Source organism: Cupressus sempervirens, chromosome 11, assembly GCF_028749045.1.
Source record: "Cupressus sempervirens isolate cs-2001-9-10 chromosome 11, ASM2874904v1, whole genome shotgun sequence".
In the NCBI taxonomy this organism is placed as follows: domain Eukaryota; kingdom Viridiplantae; phylum Streptophyta; class Pinopsida; order Cupressales; family Cupressaceae; genus Cupressus; species Cupressus sempervirens.
Genome location: NC_143128.1, coordinates 349,504,529 through 349,520,508, shown reverse-complemented (window position 1 = coordinate 349,520,508; position 15,980 = coordinate 349,504,529).

The window sequence follows — 15,980 nt, the reverse complement described above, 5'->3', positions numbered from 1 at the left end:
TTTTTTCCTTGGTATGAAGCACAATTTGATGAGCATTGGTCAGCTCATTCAAAATGGATATAAAGTGTTGATGGAGAATGACACGTAGCAAGAACTTACTTGCAACAGAACAAATGACAAAGAACAGAATGTTTCCATTGAGGATAGAGACATGTTTCTCATCTCAAGTTGGTGCTACACCTCCCACACAATCAGCTCTAAGTAGTGTGATTGAAGACCCCTCATGGCTATGGCACCTCAAGTATGGTCATCTAGGCTATGCCAGTTTAAATTTTTTGTCCAATAAAAGAATGGTAGAAGGTTTGCCACATATAGGAAATTCATGTGATAAGTGTGAGGCTAGTATTTTGGGTAAGCAACATAGGCTTCCCTTTAATTTTGGAAATTCTAGGAGGACTAGATATCCATTAGAGTTAGTGCATACTGACCTAGTCGGTCCTATGCAAGTTACTTCCATTGGAGGGAGTACTTATTTCATGACATTTATTGATGATTTCAGTCATAGGATATGGGTGTATTTCTTAAAGAATAAATCTGAAGCATTTGATAAATTTCTAGAATTTAAAGCCTAGGCTGAAAGAGAATGTGGGTACTATATCAAGGTCCTAAGATTAGATAGAGGAGGGGTGTATACCTCCAATTCTTTTATAAATTTTTGCAGGAAACATGGTATAAAGAAAGAGCTCACAACTAGCTATACACCAAAGTCGAATGGAGTCGCTGCAAGAAAGAACGTGACCATTGTTGAAATGGCAAGGAGCATGATGAAAGAGAAAGTTGTCCTAAATGAATTTTGGAGAGAGGTTGTGGCAACAACAGTTTACCTAATTAATAGGTGTCCTACAAAGGTAGTCCATGATAGAATTATAATAGAAGCATGGTCACGAGGAAGATAGATAGTTGAACACCTAAGGGTGTTTAAATGTGTTGCATATGCACATGTGCCTAAAGAGAAAAGGCAAATATTGGATGACAAAGGTGTGAAGTGCATCTTCATAGGGTATAGCTCAGAATCAAAGGCATACAGATTGTATGACCCATTGAAGAACAAGACAATTCTCTCAAGAGATGTGAAATTTCTTGAAAATCAGTCTTGGTATGGTCCAATTGATGAGTCACCAAGCACTTCAAGTAAAGTGCCAATTATGAGTGAAGAAGATGTTGATGAATAGAAAGAAGAAGGAGAAAATAGAAGAAAAGGCAAGCAACCTCAGTCATTACCAAGCTCCTCTAGGCATGACCAAGTGTCAGTGTTGAGTACCAGTGAAGATCGAACTAGTCTGCAAAGCAGCAGTAGTGAAGATTTTGATCCCACACTCTCCTCCTTGTTACCAAGAAAGGCCAAGAGTCTTAGGGAGATATAACAAGATGAAAGGTATGAAGATTATGATGAGAGTGTTAATTTTGCATTATTTTCTCATAGTGATCCAATATATTTTGAAGAAGCTATTAAGGAGAAGAAATGGTGTAAGGCCATGGATGAGGGGATAGATGCTATAGAAAGGAATGAGACATGGGAGCTAACTGAATTGCCTCCCAAGAAGCAAGTGATTGGAGTGAAATGGGTCTACAAGGCCAAATGCAATGTTGAAGGCAAGATTGATAGGCATAAGGCAAGGCTGGTAGTCAAGGGCTACAAATAGTAGTATGACAGAGATTATGATGAGACATATGCCCTAGTTGCAAGAATGGAAACCATGCGTGTTGTCATAGCAATTGCAACTGAGCACAAATGGAAGGTATATCAAATGGATGTGAAGTCTGCCTTCCTAAATGGCATATTGAAAGAAGAAGTGTATGTGAAGCAGCCACTTGGTTATGATGTTGCAGGTGAAGAGAATAAAGTATATAGATTGAAGAGAGCTCTTTATGGGCTCGAGAAAGCTCCACGGGCATGGTATAGTAGGATTGAATCATATTTGACGAGCAATGGCTTTAGCAAAAGCAATGGTGAGCCTACTCTCTATATCAAGGAAACAAATGAAAATGTGTTGATTGTTGTCTTGTATGTAGATGATTTAATTTTTACTAGTAATGACAAGACTCTAATTGGTGAGTTCAAAGAGGCCATGAAAAATGAATTTGAAATGATAGATCTTGGTCTCTTGAAGTACTTTCTAGGCATAGAAGTAAAACAAATGCATGATGGCATCTTCATCTCTCAAGAAAAATATGCAAGGTAGATCTTGGAGAGATTTAAAATGTAGAATAATAAGGTAGCCCCCACACCAACAATGGTAGATCTAAAGTTGAGCAAGGAAGACTCTAGCAAGAAAGTGGATCCAACACTATACAAGAGTATGGTTGGAAGTTTAATGTATTTGACTGCAACTCGGCCAGACTTGATGCATGCAGTAAGTTTGATTTTCAAATTTATGGAAACACTAAAGGATTCCAATTGGAAAGTGGAAAAAAGGATCCTAAGGTATGTGAAAGGTACCAAGGGATTTGGAATTTTGTATACTGTAGCAAATGAATTCAAGTTGGTGGGTTATACTGATAGTGACTGGGCTAGAAGTATAGATGATAGGAAGAGCACTTTTAGATACATGTTTCATATGGGATTGAGTGCAATTTCATGGGCATCCAAGAAGCAACCTATTTTTTCTCAATATATAGCAGAGGCTGAATACATAGCAACAAATGTAGTAGCATGTCAAGTTATTTGGTTAAGAAGGATCTTGATAGATTTGAATGAAAGGCAAGAGGATGGAACCACAATTTATTGTGACAACATCTCATCAATTGCATTGTCCAAGAATCCAATCTTCCATGGGAGAAGCAAACATATTGAGATCAGATGTCACTACATTAGAGAGTTGGTAGAGAATGGTGATATCAAGATGGAATTTTGTAAGTCTGAGCAGGAGCTAGCAGACATTTTTACTAAGCCATTAGGCATTAGAAATTTTGTACACCTAAGAGAGTGTCTTATTCTAGTTGATGTGGATCAGTAGTGATCCTTGTTTTGTTTGGCTCAGGACAAAGGGAGGTGTTGGAATTAAATGCAAAAGGCAGTTTGCCCCAGAGCCAAACACCCACCTACCATCCCTGATGACCTGCACAATAGATAGAAATAATGAATGCAGTAGGTGAGTTTTGAAATCTGAAAAGAAGGGGAAAATATATGACAAAAGGAGTGTCTTTCTACATTCATTCATTCAGAGAGTCAGTTTAGAGTTCACCAGAGCAGAGTAGAGAAGAGAAGGAAGAAGAAGAAAGTGATCAACAGATCTAATCTCTCTAGTTGCACATGTTTCCCCTGTTCACTCTGTAAGTTCATTATTGTTGGATTTGTCTTGTTGAAGTAGTGATTTCTCTAGGCACCATTGTATGCAACCATTAGAGCTGTAAGTTTAAAGTTTATTGAAGTTTGAAGTTTTACCAGTTTAGGGTTATTTTAGGGTTTTCTGGTTGAAGCCGAATGCTCCTAGATTTTGTAATATTTATAATCAAAGTTGAATAGAAAGAAAGCAGGCATACTTGAATCCATTTTCCTTCTTCTATTCATTGCATTTATGAATTTTTTTTAGAAGCTTCAAGCTTTGGCTCTCTAGTTTTAATGGTGAAAGCATTACATTGAAATTCTTCTAAGTTATATTTATCTTCTAGTTTGAGCCGAGCTCACTCGACATCCATTTATTGCCGAACATTTCCTTTCAGTGCCAAGCTCTTCTTGTGCTGAGCTAGCTTGGAACCTACTGCCTGTCACTCAGCACCTTCACGTGCTGAGCACATTGCCACTCAGCTCCTTAAGGTGTCGAGCAAACTAGCACTCAGCACCTTCTTGTGCCGAGCAAGTTGTTTTAGGTTTTAGAGTTGTGAGTTTTAATTGAATTTTATATTTCTCACAATTGGTATGTTTTCATTAATCATCGAGGTTGTGATGTTAAGCACAAGTTAGCCAATACCATCTAACACAACTTAGATCTACTTGGCTTGCATGCTTTTCTAGATGAAAATGAGCTTGATTTGGGAGATTCCATACCAAATGAGATTCAAGATGCAATGCACTATTATGGACTTCACATTGCTATTTTTTTAGAGAGGTACATAGAATCTCCTTGGTGTTTGGTTGAACTTGCATTTATGGTTCAATTTGGCACCAAAATACTTCCCATCTTCTATCATGTCAAACTCAATGATCTCTGATGGGTGGGAAGGGAAAAGGGTGTTATGCTCCTGCATTTTTACAACACAAAAAGAAGCATAGATACTCCTCAACCATGTTGTGTGACTGGAAAAGCACTCTACAAAAGGTCTCATATCTCTCTGGTTACATGCTTCATAGCCATAATGAGTATGTTATGCAATTTCCTATGTTAATTCCTATATTTCATCAAATCATTTGCATGGTGCATATATTATTCTAACATAGAAGTTTGTTTCATCGTATTTCCTTTGATTTTTAAGTGACAAAGGGAATCTTCTGAAGAGCATAGTGAATTCTATTTTGGGAACAATGAAAAAAGTGCCTCTGGAAGTAGCCAAACACCCAGTTGCAATGGATGAGATCATACAAGATTTTGAAACAAGTATTGATAGTCAAAATAAACAAGATTATGGATTTGTACAAAAGCTACACAACTAAATATGTAAGGAGGTAAACTTGTTATTTCAAAAAATTTATAACATGATTCATACTCAATACAATGCACAAGTTCAAGTTTTTCATAGTGACAATGGAGGCAAATATTTGAGTTCTGAAATTTAGTAGCATCTAGAAGCACATGGAACTATTCATCAAACTACTTGTTCCAATACACCTCAAAAAAATGGGGTAGATGAGAGAAAAAAATGTTACTTGTTGGAGGTTGTCTATACTTTTCTGATAGAAGCTCATGCACCATTATCCTATTGGAGTGAAACATTTACCTCTGCAACATATTTGATCAACTAGGTACCCTCCAACACTATTTATTTCTAGACACCATCCTAGGCTCTCGTTGAGGTGGTTGGTTCTCCAACTTTCCCAAATTTACCTCCTCACATCTTTGGTTGTGTAGCTTTTGTACACCTCCATAAGCATCGATGCAAGAAGTTATCTCCTCAAGCACTACAATGTGTCTTTTTAGGATATGCTACTTATCAAAAGGGGTACCGATACTATCATCCTCCAACCTAAAATTTTTTTATTACATTGGATGTAGTTTTTCATGAAGATTCGATGTATTTTTCCTCTAAGCTTGAACTTTAGGGGAGTACGTAGAAGGAAATTCAAGCTCTAGACTATGATGATCACATCTTTGAAGATGTGGATGTTCACATCTCTAAAGATGTAGGTAGCTTGGACATCTCTGAAGATGTGGATAATATCTTTGAAATTATGGATGTTCACATCTCTAAAGATGTGGGTAGCTTGGACATATCTAAGCTTCTTAATCAAGAAGTATGTGAAACTTTGGATAAAAGTAGTGATGAACACCCAAAAATTGAAGCTGTGGGTCCACTTCTGTCTGAGTCCCTCACACCACACCAATTGCTTACCAAGGATGTTCCTAAACCATCTAGAAAATAGCTACCTCGGCATCTCACCAGAGGTATCCCTAAATCTACATATGAACCTGAACTTTCTAGTAAAGTTAAATATCTTATGAGTTATTATGTGTCTAACCATTATTTGTCAGAATCAAATTAGTCATTTGTAAATCAATTATCTACTATATCTATTCCTAACAATGTGCAGGAATCCATAGTTGAGCCAAGGTGGAAATCTGCTATGAATGAGGAGATGAAATCAATATAGGAAAATAATACTTGAGAAATTCTTGACCATCCACCAGGGAAGAAACCAATTGGATGTTGGTGGTTTTATATTAAGTACAAAGAAAATGGTACAATTGAACACTTTAAGGCAAGACTGGTGGCAAAAGGGTACACCCAGACCTATGAGATCGATTATATAGAGACATTTGCACCTGTAGCTAAAATCAATATAGTACGAGTCTTGTTGTCTCTAGCTATGAACTTGGGTTGGCCATTACAATAGTTTGATGTGAAGAACACCTTTCTACATGGAGAGTTATCTGAAGAAGTCGACATGGAACTCCCACTTGGCTGCATGATACCAAAAATAAAATCTGAAGGTGTACAAATTAAAGAAGTCACTATATGGGTTGAAACAATCTCTAAGGGCATGGCTCGGAAGATTCACAAAGTTAATGAAAGCCTTTGGTTACCATCAAAGCAATTTAGACCACACTTTATTCATAAAGAATTAGCAGGGTAAGATCATTGCACTTATTGTATGTGTGGATGGCATGATAGTTACAGGAAATGATTCTAAAGAAAGGAGGGCTTTACAAGATTATTTTTTCAGAGAATTTGAAATGAAAGACCTCGATCCCTTGAAATATCTCCTTGGGATCAAACTGTCTCGATTTGATAAAGGGATCTTTCTATCTCAAATAAAGTATGCCTTATACTTGTTACAGGAAACTAGTATGTCAACATGTCAACTCATTGATACACTAGTGGGAGAAGGATTGAAGTTATGTATTGAGTCTAATCAGGCACCAGTTGATAAAGGAAGATACCAGAGACTTGTAGGAAGATTGACGTACTTAGCACACACAAGGTTAGACCTTGCCTATGCATTAAGTATTGTTAGCTAGTTTATGCATAATCTTGGAGAGCAACATATGAATGCAGTTATGCACATTTTGAGGTATCTGAAGTTTCCTCTTGGAAAAGGAATTTTATTGACTAAAATTGAGGATTATCAAATTGTGGATACATATACTGATGCTAATTGGGCTGGATGTTAGTGTTATTAATTCCAACTCTAGCTTACACTAATAATTCCAACTTTAGCTTATTAATTCCAACTCCAGTGATAGTTAATTCCAACTCTAGCGGTAGAATAGATGTGGCCCAACCAAAATGTTGATTCACTATTTTCAATTACCAGCACCAGTTTTAACTCTGAGTTTAGATTGTCATGCATCTTTGACTGTAGTGTATGTAGGGGAAGGTTTGATATTCAACTTATATAATTATGATAACTACTGTAAATGAATATAGAGATTTTTGTTTCAATAGCTCTATTTTCTCTTTTATCTGTGTAATTTTTCTTCTTTCTTCTATCAAGATTCTTCTTTTTATTTTCAAACTTAACTGAAAATATTACATGGTATCAGAGCAAGGTTGTTGGAAGAAGAAGTATTATTTTTTTTGTAGGTATTTTAGATTAGAGCTTGTTTAGAATGAAAAAATTTCATTAAATTGGGGGTTGTTAATGTGTTTCTATTTGTAATCACGAACTAAGAAAAAAGTTTCATTTTGGGGGAGATCAATGATGTCTAGTATGTATTTTCATCCATCTGTTGTCAAATTAACCTTAGAAAATTATTTCTCTTGGAGAAAAGGGATAAAGGATAATTGCATTGAGAAAGATCTAATTCCCTATCTCGTTGGACACATTTATGAGCCAAGCGAGTATGAATGGAAAATTGCATGGTTTAATAGTAATGATATTGTCTATGGACTAATATGTCTTACTATTTCTAAGGATATTTTATATCATATAGAGAACACAGAGTGCCCTTTCATTGCTTGGACCATCATTTAGTAGTTGTATGGAGACATTGATTCTTCATCTGAAAGTGATGATTCCTTGGATAACCAAACTTCTAAGGGTGATACTAAGATTTTAGTTGCCTCATCTTGTGTGGACACTTTCTTTGTGGATGATTAGTTTATTGATGACCTTGGTGCCTCTATTGTTTCTTTAAAGATTAGAGTTGCCTCATAGAAAGCTTCCAATGTTTCTTTGCAATAGGATCATTTGTGTCTTCCAGATCCAGTTCATTGGGATAGATTTCTACCAGACATATCATTTTTGTTTGTAGAATCCCTAATTTTGGATCTAGAAGATAGCATTGATTTTATTAATCTTCTCTTTGATGAAGGCGAATCTTCTTTAGTTGTTGTGAGGGAGCCTCTTGGCCCTCTTCTTCCTTCTCTACATAGTCATTCTGCACAGATTGATACAAGTTTGGATACATTTGCACAACATTTTGAGGAGATATATTTGCCTTTTGAAGTGAAAATTTTGTTTTTTGATTATGTCCTACAATAGTTTCTAAAATATTATAGCCATTTCAAGATCTATATAGAGACCATGGAGTAGTTGTCAAAGGCATCATACATCTTGAGATTTCTTCCTTTATATTCCTTTCAGGATTGGGGAGACTTCATTCATACATCTTTAGTTATCATTCTTCCTAAAGGGAAGAATATTGTTTGAAGATCATGGACCACCTTCTGCACTCAATTTCGAGTATCTACCATTGACTACACATTGCGGAGGGATCTATCTTCTCTTCCATTTCACTTTCTTGGAGATCTTCTCAGGGTGAGAGAAATTTTAGCATGGTAGTTGTATTACTTTATTAGCAACTATTTTGAGGGGGGGTTTTATTTCCACTAGGTTTTGCCTCTTTCCTCATTAAATAATTTTTAGTTAGAATCATGGGTGGGTGTTAGCGTTATTAAGTCCAACTCTAGCTTTTGCTATTAATTCCAACTTCAGCTTATTAATTCCAACTCTAGTAGTAGTTAATTCCAATTCCAACAATAGAATAGACGTGGCCAAACCAAAATGTTGATTCACTATTTTCAACTGCCAACACCAGCTTTAACTTTGAGTTTACATTGTCATGCATCTTTAACTACAACATATGTAGGGGAAGGTTTGCTATTCAGTTTATATATTTATGATAACTGTTGTAAATGAATATAGATATTTTTGTTTCAATAGCTCTATTTTCTCTTTTATCTGTGCAATTTGTCTTCTTTCTTCTATCAAGATTCTTCTTTTTATTTTTAGACTTAACTAAAAATCTTACACTAGAGTAGTAGATGATAAGCATTCTACTTTAGGTTGTTTCACCTTTGTAGGAGGTAATCTCATTACATGGAGAAGCAAAACATAGAATGTTGTTGCACAATCAAGTGAAAAGGTAGAATTTAGAGGTATGACAATTGGAGTATGTGAATCGTTGTGGCTAAGACTTCTCTTGAGAGATTTGGGTTGTTCGCCTAGGCGGCCAATTCAACTATATTGTGACAATAAAGTAGCATGTGACATTGCTCATAATCCAATTCAACATGATCATACAAAGCATGTGGAGGTAGAAAAATTCTTTATTAAGGAGAAGTTAGATGAGAAGATTGTGGAGCTCCCTAAGATTTGATTAGAGGATCAGTTGGCTAATATTCTTACCAAAGTGGTTTCAAGTCGAGTGTTCTCAAAGTTTTTGGGCAAGTTGGGCATGTGGGATATCTATGCACCATCTTGAGGGAGAGTTTTGCAATATTGGATTGATTCTTTCCTAAACTTGATTCTATACTAAACTAATTATTTCCTAAACTATTATTTCCTAAATTGATTCTTTCCTTTCCTGTAGTTGTATGCACATGGCGTATAGCTATATATGTACCTGTATAGTTTTATGTGAATACAAGAATGAAAAATATTCTTCTTGATTTTTGATTTTCAAGTCAGCATGCACAGATTGTGGGAATATTAGGGCTTGGCAGCTCCGAAAAAACTACACTGGCAACAGAGCTTTATAATAGGAAATGCTCTTCAATTGCTCCTGTTTTTTGCATGGTGTGTGAGATGCCAAATAGAAGAGACTGCTGGAGGATCCCCATATACAAAATGTTAAATCCTTTGTCAATTATAAGGAAGGAAAGGAAATTTTGGTAGATTGGTTGAAAAGTGTTTGCTTACTCATAGTTTTGGGATGATGTGGACCACGAGGATCAAGTGGATGCTCTGTTGTCCCAATTAGGGAACCTCAGATTGGGTAGTTTGATCATTGTCACAACCTAGGAAGGTAGACTACTTACAAATGCAACATCACATACATCTACACAATGCAACCACTACAACTTCTTCATGCCAAACAACTCTTCTCTTGGCATGCCTTCTTGCAAGCTTCCCCACAAGAAGCTTTTCATGAATTAGTTGAACTCTTCTTAGGAGCTTGTAGGGGAATGCCCTTGTCTCTCAAGGTCATTGGAGAAAAGTTCTATGGTAAGAAGTCCATAGAGTACTGGTATGCTCAGTTGAATAAGATTTGGAAAGCATTGCTAGAGGATATCAAGACCATTTTAAAAGTAAGCTTTGATGCCCTCAATCCAGATGAGAAAAATTTATTCTTGGATATTGCTTGTTTTTTCATTGGCAAAAAAATAGGATCGACCATTTATATGTGGGATGGATTGGGGTGTAGTGGTGTTTATAGTTTGGAAACACTTGTGAACAAGTGCCTTGTGGAAGTGGACAAGGAAGGGCACATGAGGACCAGGATCACCTCAGGGATCTGGGAAGGGGCATCGCAACTACATCATCACCATCACTATTCTAGTTTGACAGATAGAGTGTTGTTCATATTCAGGTAAAATTATATCTTATCTACCATTTATCAATAGTAGGGAAACCTTGTTTGCCTCTCAAGCCTTTCTTTTTATTTTTCCCCAAACTGTTTGATGTTATGTAGTATTCTTCCACTTAGCAAGGAATGCCAATTCGGGGGATAATGGCCACTACTGTGGTTTATCCTATGGATAGATTCAACCATCTTGATTTAACACCACCTTTCAAGGAGTACATAGAGATGATGAGAAACTTGAATCGAAGGGATGGATTGAAACTTCTCACTATTGCATAAAATGATTTTACCGAGGAATGTGGAAAGGTATTGAGAGGTCTTTTGTGGCTTCGATGGTTTGAGTTTCAGCACATAAATATTTTGTCGTGGCTCTCTATGGAGAACATTAGAGTTCTAGAGTTTGTTGATCCTTTGAATTTGGAAGCATTGTGGGATGACGCACACGTAAGAAATTTTCTCAAGATTTTTTCAATTAGAGAGAATGATGACATTCTTCTTTCACGTGTTTTGAGGTTTAACTGAGTATAATTGAAAATTGGTTGTATGTAGCATCCTCTACAATTGAGGGAGTTGCTAATTCATAATGGCCCCAAGCTCCAAAGTCTTCCCAAGTCAATAGAACATCTCAACCATTTGAAAATTTTATCCTTAGTTTCTAGGAGTTGACTTAAGTCACTAGAGCATCTGGTCTTACAAGAATGCTAGAAGCTATCAAGTCTACCAAACCATTTTGGGGATTTGAGAAAGGGTAGGAATTTAAGATGTTTCCTGAGTCTTTTAATTAGCTGATACACCTCGAATATCTCAATTTATCTTGTTGTGTGGAGAGCTCATGATAGAGTCAGATATTCTAGAAAACATGGCAAACATCGAGGGTTTTTATGTTAGTGCAGAAAGGTAGAAACATTGCCCCCCAAGATCACAAATCAGGCTTCTCTGGTAAAGCTCAATTTATCATGCACTCAAGGGTTAAGGGAATTACCAACTAACATTGGTCGACTACGAAAGTTGGAAGAAGTCAAAATTTATGGGTTGCCATTATTGAAAATGCTGCCAATTTCTTTTGGAAACTTGTCCAGCTTGGTCACTCTTAGATTTGAATACTGTGAATAGCTATATGAGATGTCAAGTTTGGGAGGATTATTTAGCTTGGTCACTCTTACAATTAATAGATGTCGAGAGTTATATGAGATATAGAGTTTGGGAGGATTAGTTTCCTTAAAAACTCTGCATCTCAAGAAATGTTATAAATTAAAGAAGATAGAAGGTTTAGAACATTTAACATCATTGGAGGATTTTGTGAGAAATATATTAAAATTTAAATTTAACACTCACAACCCTAAATGTAAAATTTTTCTCAGCACTTAAAATTTGCTCGGCACATGAAGGTGCCGAGTGCTAGTTTTACTCAGCACAGGAAGGTGTCGAGTGATAGATTGTTTGGCACTTGATGTGCCAAGTGACAAGCAACAGGTGCCGAGTAAACTCAGCACACAAAGGAAAGCTCAACACCAATGGATGTCAAGTGAGCTCGGCTCACAAAGAAAATGCTTGGAACTTGAAGAGCTCAACACAAAAATGTAGTAGGTGCCAAGTGTTCTATTTCAATTGAAATATTATAACTTAGAGAAATTCAATGTGAATGCTTTCACCATTAAAACCAGAAAGGCCAAAGCTTTAACTTTTCAAACAAACTTGTCAAATGCAACGAATAGAATAGGAAGATAGATTCAAGTATGCTTACTTTATTTTCTATTCAATTGAGATTTAAACTATTAAAAAATTTGGGAGCATTCAGCTTCAACCAAAAAACCCTAAAATAACCCTAAACTGATAATACTTCAAACTTCAATGAACTTTTAAACCTGCAGCTCTAATGGTTGCATACAATGGTGCCTGGAGCAATCACTACTTCAATAGGACGAATCTAACAATAACAAACTTACAGAGTGAACAAGGGAAACACGTGCAACTGCAGGCACAAACTTCTTTCCTCCTTCCTTCTCTGCTCAGCTCTACAACTTCTCTCTGATCTTCTTGATCTACTTGAACTCTCTAAAATGAATGAATGAATAATCATTCCTTTTGTTACATTCCATTTTCTCCCTCTTTTCAGAATTTGAAAAAACTTCACCTACCCGTATTAATTTTTTTGTCTATTCTAGACATCAGGGGGGTAGGTGAGTGTTTGGCTCTAGGGGAAAATGTCTATGCTGCATTAAATATTCCAACACTCCCCCTTTGTCCCAAGCCAAAAAAATAAGGATCACAGCTGATCCAAATCAACTAAACCAAGACTCTCTCTTAAGTGTACAAAAGTTCCAATGCCTAATGGCTTGGTGAAAATATCTACTAGCTATTGCTCAGACTTGCAAAATTCCATCTTGATATCCCCATTCTCCACCAACTCTCTGATGAAGTGATATCTGATCTCAATATGCTTGCTTCTCCCATGGAAGACTGGATTCTTCGACAATGCAATTGATGAGATGTTGTCACAATAAATTGTGGTTCCATCCTCTTGCCTTTCATTCAAATCTATTAAGATCCTCCTTAGCCAAATTTCTTGACATGTTGTTGTATTTGCTGCAATGTATTCAGCCTCTACTGTAGATTGAGCAACAATAGGTTGCTTCTTGGATGCCCATGAAATTGCACCCGATCCCATGTGAAACATGTATCCAGAAGTGCTCTTCCTATCATCTATACTTCCAGCCCAATCACTATCTATGTAACCAACCAACTTGAAATCATCATTTGCAGTATATAAAATCCCAAATCCCTTGGTACATTTCACATACCTTAGGATCCTCTTTCTCGCTTACCAATGGGAATCCTTTGATGTTTCCATAAATCTAGAAATTAGACTTACTGCATGCATTAGGTCTGGCTGAGTTGCAGTCAAATACATTAAGTTTCCAACCATACTCTTGTATAATGTTGGATCTACTCTTTTTCTAGAGTCTTCCTTGCTCAACTTCAAACCTATTGCTGTTGGTGTGGGGGCTACCTTACTATTCTGCATTTTAAATCTCTCCAAGATCTGCCCTACATACTTTTCTTGAGAGATGAAGATGCCATCATGCATTTGTTTTACTTCTATGCCTAGAAATTATTTCAAGAGACCTAAGTCTATCATTTCAAATTCACTTTTCATGGCCTTTTTAAACTCACCAATTAGAGCCTTTTCATTACCAGTAAAAATCAAGTCATCTACATACAAGACAACAATCAATACATTACCATCTGCTGCCTTGATGTAAAGAGTGGGCTCACCATTGCTTTTGCTAAAGCCATTGCTCATCAAATATGAGTCAATCCTACTATACCATTCCCATGGAGCTTGCTTGAGCCCATAAAGAGCTCTCTTCAATCTATATACTTTGTTCTCTTCACCTACAACTTCATAACTAGGTGGCTACTCCACATATACTTCTTCTTTCAATACACCATTTAGGAAGGTGCACTTCACATCCATTTGAAATACCTTCCATTTGTGCTAGGCTGCAATTGCTATGACAACACACACGGTTTCCATTCTTGCAACAGGGGCATAGGTCTCATCATAGTCTCTTCCATACTACTATTTATAGCCCTTGACTACCAGCCTTGCCTTATGCCTATCAATCTTGTCTTCAACATTGCATTTGGTCTTGTAAACCCATTTCACTCCAATCACAGTCTTCTTGGGAGGAAATTCAGTTAGCTCCCATGTCTCATTTCTTTCTATAGCATCTATTTCCTCATCCATGGCTTTACACCATTTCTTCTCCTTAATAGCTTCTTCAAAATATATTGGATCACAATGAGAAAATAATGCAAAATTAATGCTCTCATCATAATATTCATACCTTTCATCTTGGTATAACTTGCTAAGACTATTGGTCTTTCTTGGTAATAGGGAGGAGAGTGTGGGATCATAATCTTCACTGTTGTTGCATTGCCGACTAGCTCGGTCTTCACTATTACTCGGCACTGACACTCAGTCATGCCTAGAGGAGCTTGGCAATGACTGAACCTGCTTGCCTTTTCATCTATTTTCTCCTTCTTCTTGCTATTCATCAGCATCTTTTTCACTCATAATGGGCACTTTACTTGATGTGCTCGATGATTCATTAGTTGAACCATACCAAGACTAATTTTTAAGAAATTCTACATCTCTTGAGAGAGTCATCTTGTTGTTCAATGGGTCATACAATCTATATGCCTTTGATTTTGAGTTGTACCCTATGAAGATGCACTTCACACCTTTGTCATCCAATTTTTGCCTTTTCTCTTTAGGCACATTTGCATATGCAACACATCCAAACACCCTTAGGTGTTCAATTGTCCATCTTCCTCATGACCATGCTTCCATTGGAATTTGTTCACGGACTACCTTTGTAGGACACCTATTAATTAGGTAAACTGTTGTTGCCACAACCTCTCCCCAAAATTTAGTTGGGAGACTTTTCTCATTCATCATGCTCCTTGCCATTTCAACAATGGTCCTATTCTTTCTTTCAGCCACTCCATTTTGCTATGGTGTATAGCTAGCTATGAGCTCTTTCTTTATGCCATGTTTCCTGCAAAAGTTTACAAAAGAATTGGAGGTATACTCCCTTCCTCTATCTGATCTTAGGACTTTGATATAGTGTCCACATTCTCTTTCAGCTTGGGCTTTAAATTCTATAAATTTTTCAAATGCTTCATATTTATTCTTTAAGAAATACACCCATGTCCTACGACTAAAATCATCAATGAATGTCATAAAATAAGTACTCCCTCCAATGGAAGTAACTTGGATAGGACCAACTAGGTCAGTATGCACTAATTCTAATGGATATCTAGCCCTCCTAGAATTTCCAAAATTAAAGGGAAGCCTATGTTGCTTACCCAAAATACAAGCCTCACACTTGTCACAAGAATTTCCTACATGTGGAAAACCATCTACCATTCTTTTATTTGACAATAAATTTAAACCAGCATAGCCAAGATGACCATACCTGAGATGCCACAACTGTGAAGGGTCTTCAATCACACCCCTTAGAGCTGATTGTGTGGAAAGTATAGCACCAACTTGAGATGAGAAAAATGTCTCTATCTTCAAGGGAAACATTCTGTTCTTTGTCATTTGAACTGTTGCAAGTAAGTTCTTACTCCCATCCTTTTCATGAATGACACACCTATCATTTTCCATCAGCACTTTGTATCCATTTTGAATGAGCTAACCAATGCTCATCAAATTGTTCTTCATACCAGGGGCGAAATACACATTTTGTATTTCCTTCTTCTCACCTTTCTTTGTGTGGACCATAATAGATCCTTTTCCCACAACTAGTATGGTTCCATTGTTACCCATCTTAATTTATGATTTGAAACTCTTGTCAATGAATGAAAACACGGTTTCATTACCACTCGTGTGGTTGCTACATCCACTGTTGAGGTACCAAAACTTAGGGCTTCCTTCTTCACCAACATTACACATGATGAAGGCAGTGTTTTCACTTCCCATATTCACGTCAGCCACATTTACTTGTCCTGACTGATCTCTTTGCTTTTTCCAGCATTCACTTGCATAATGCTCATATTTATGAT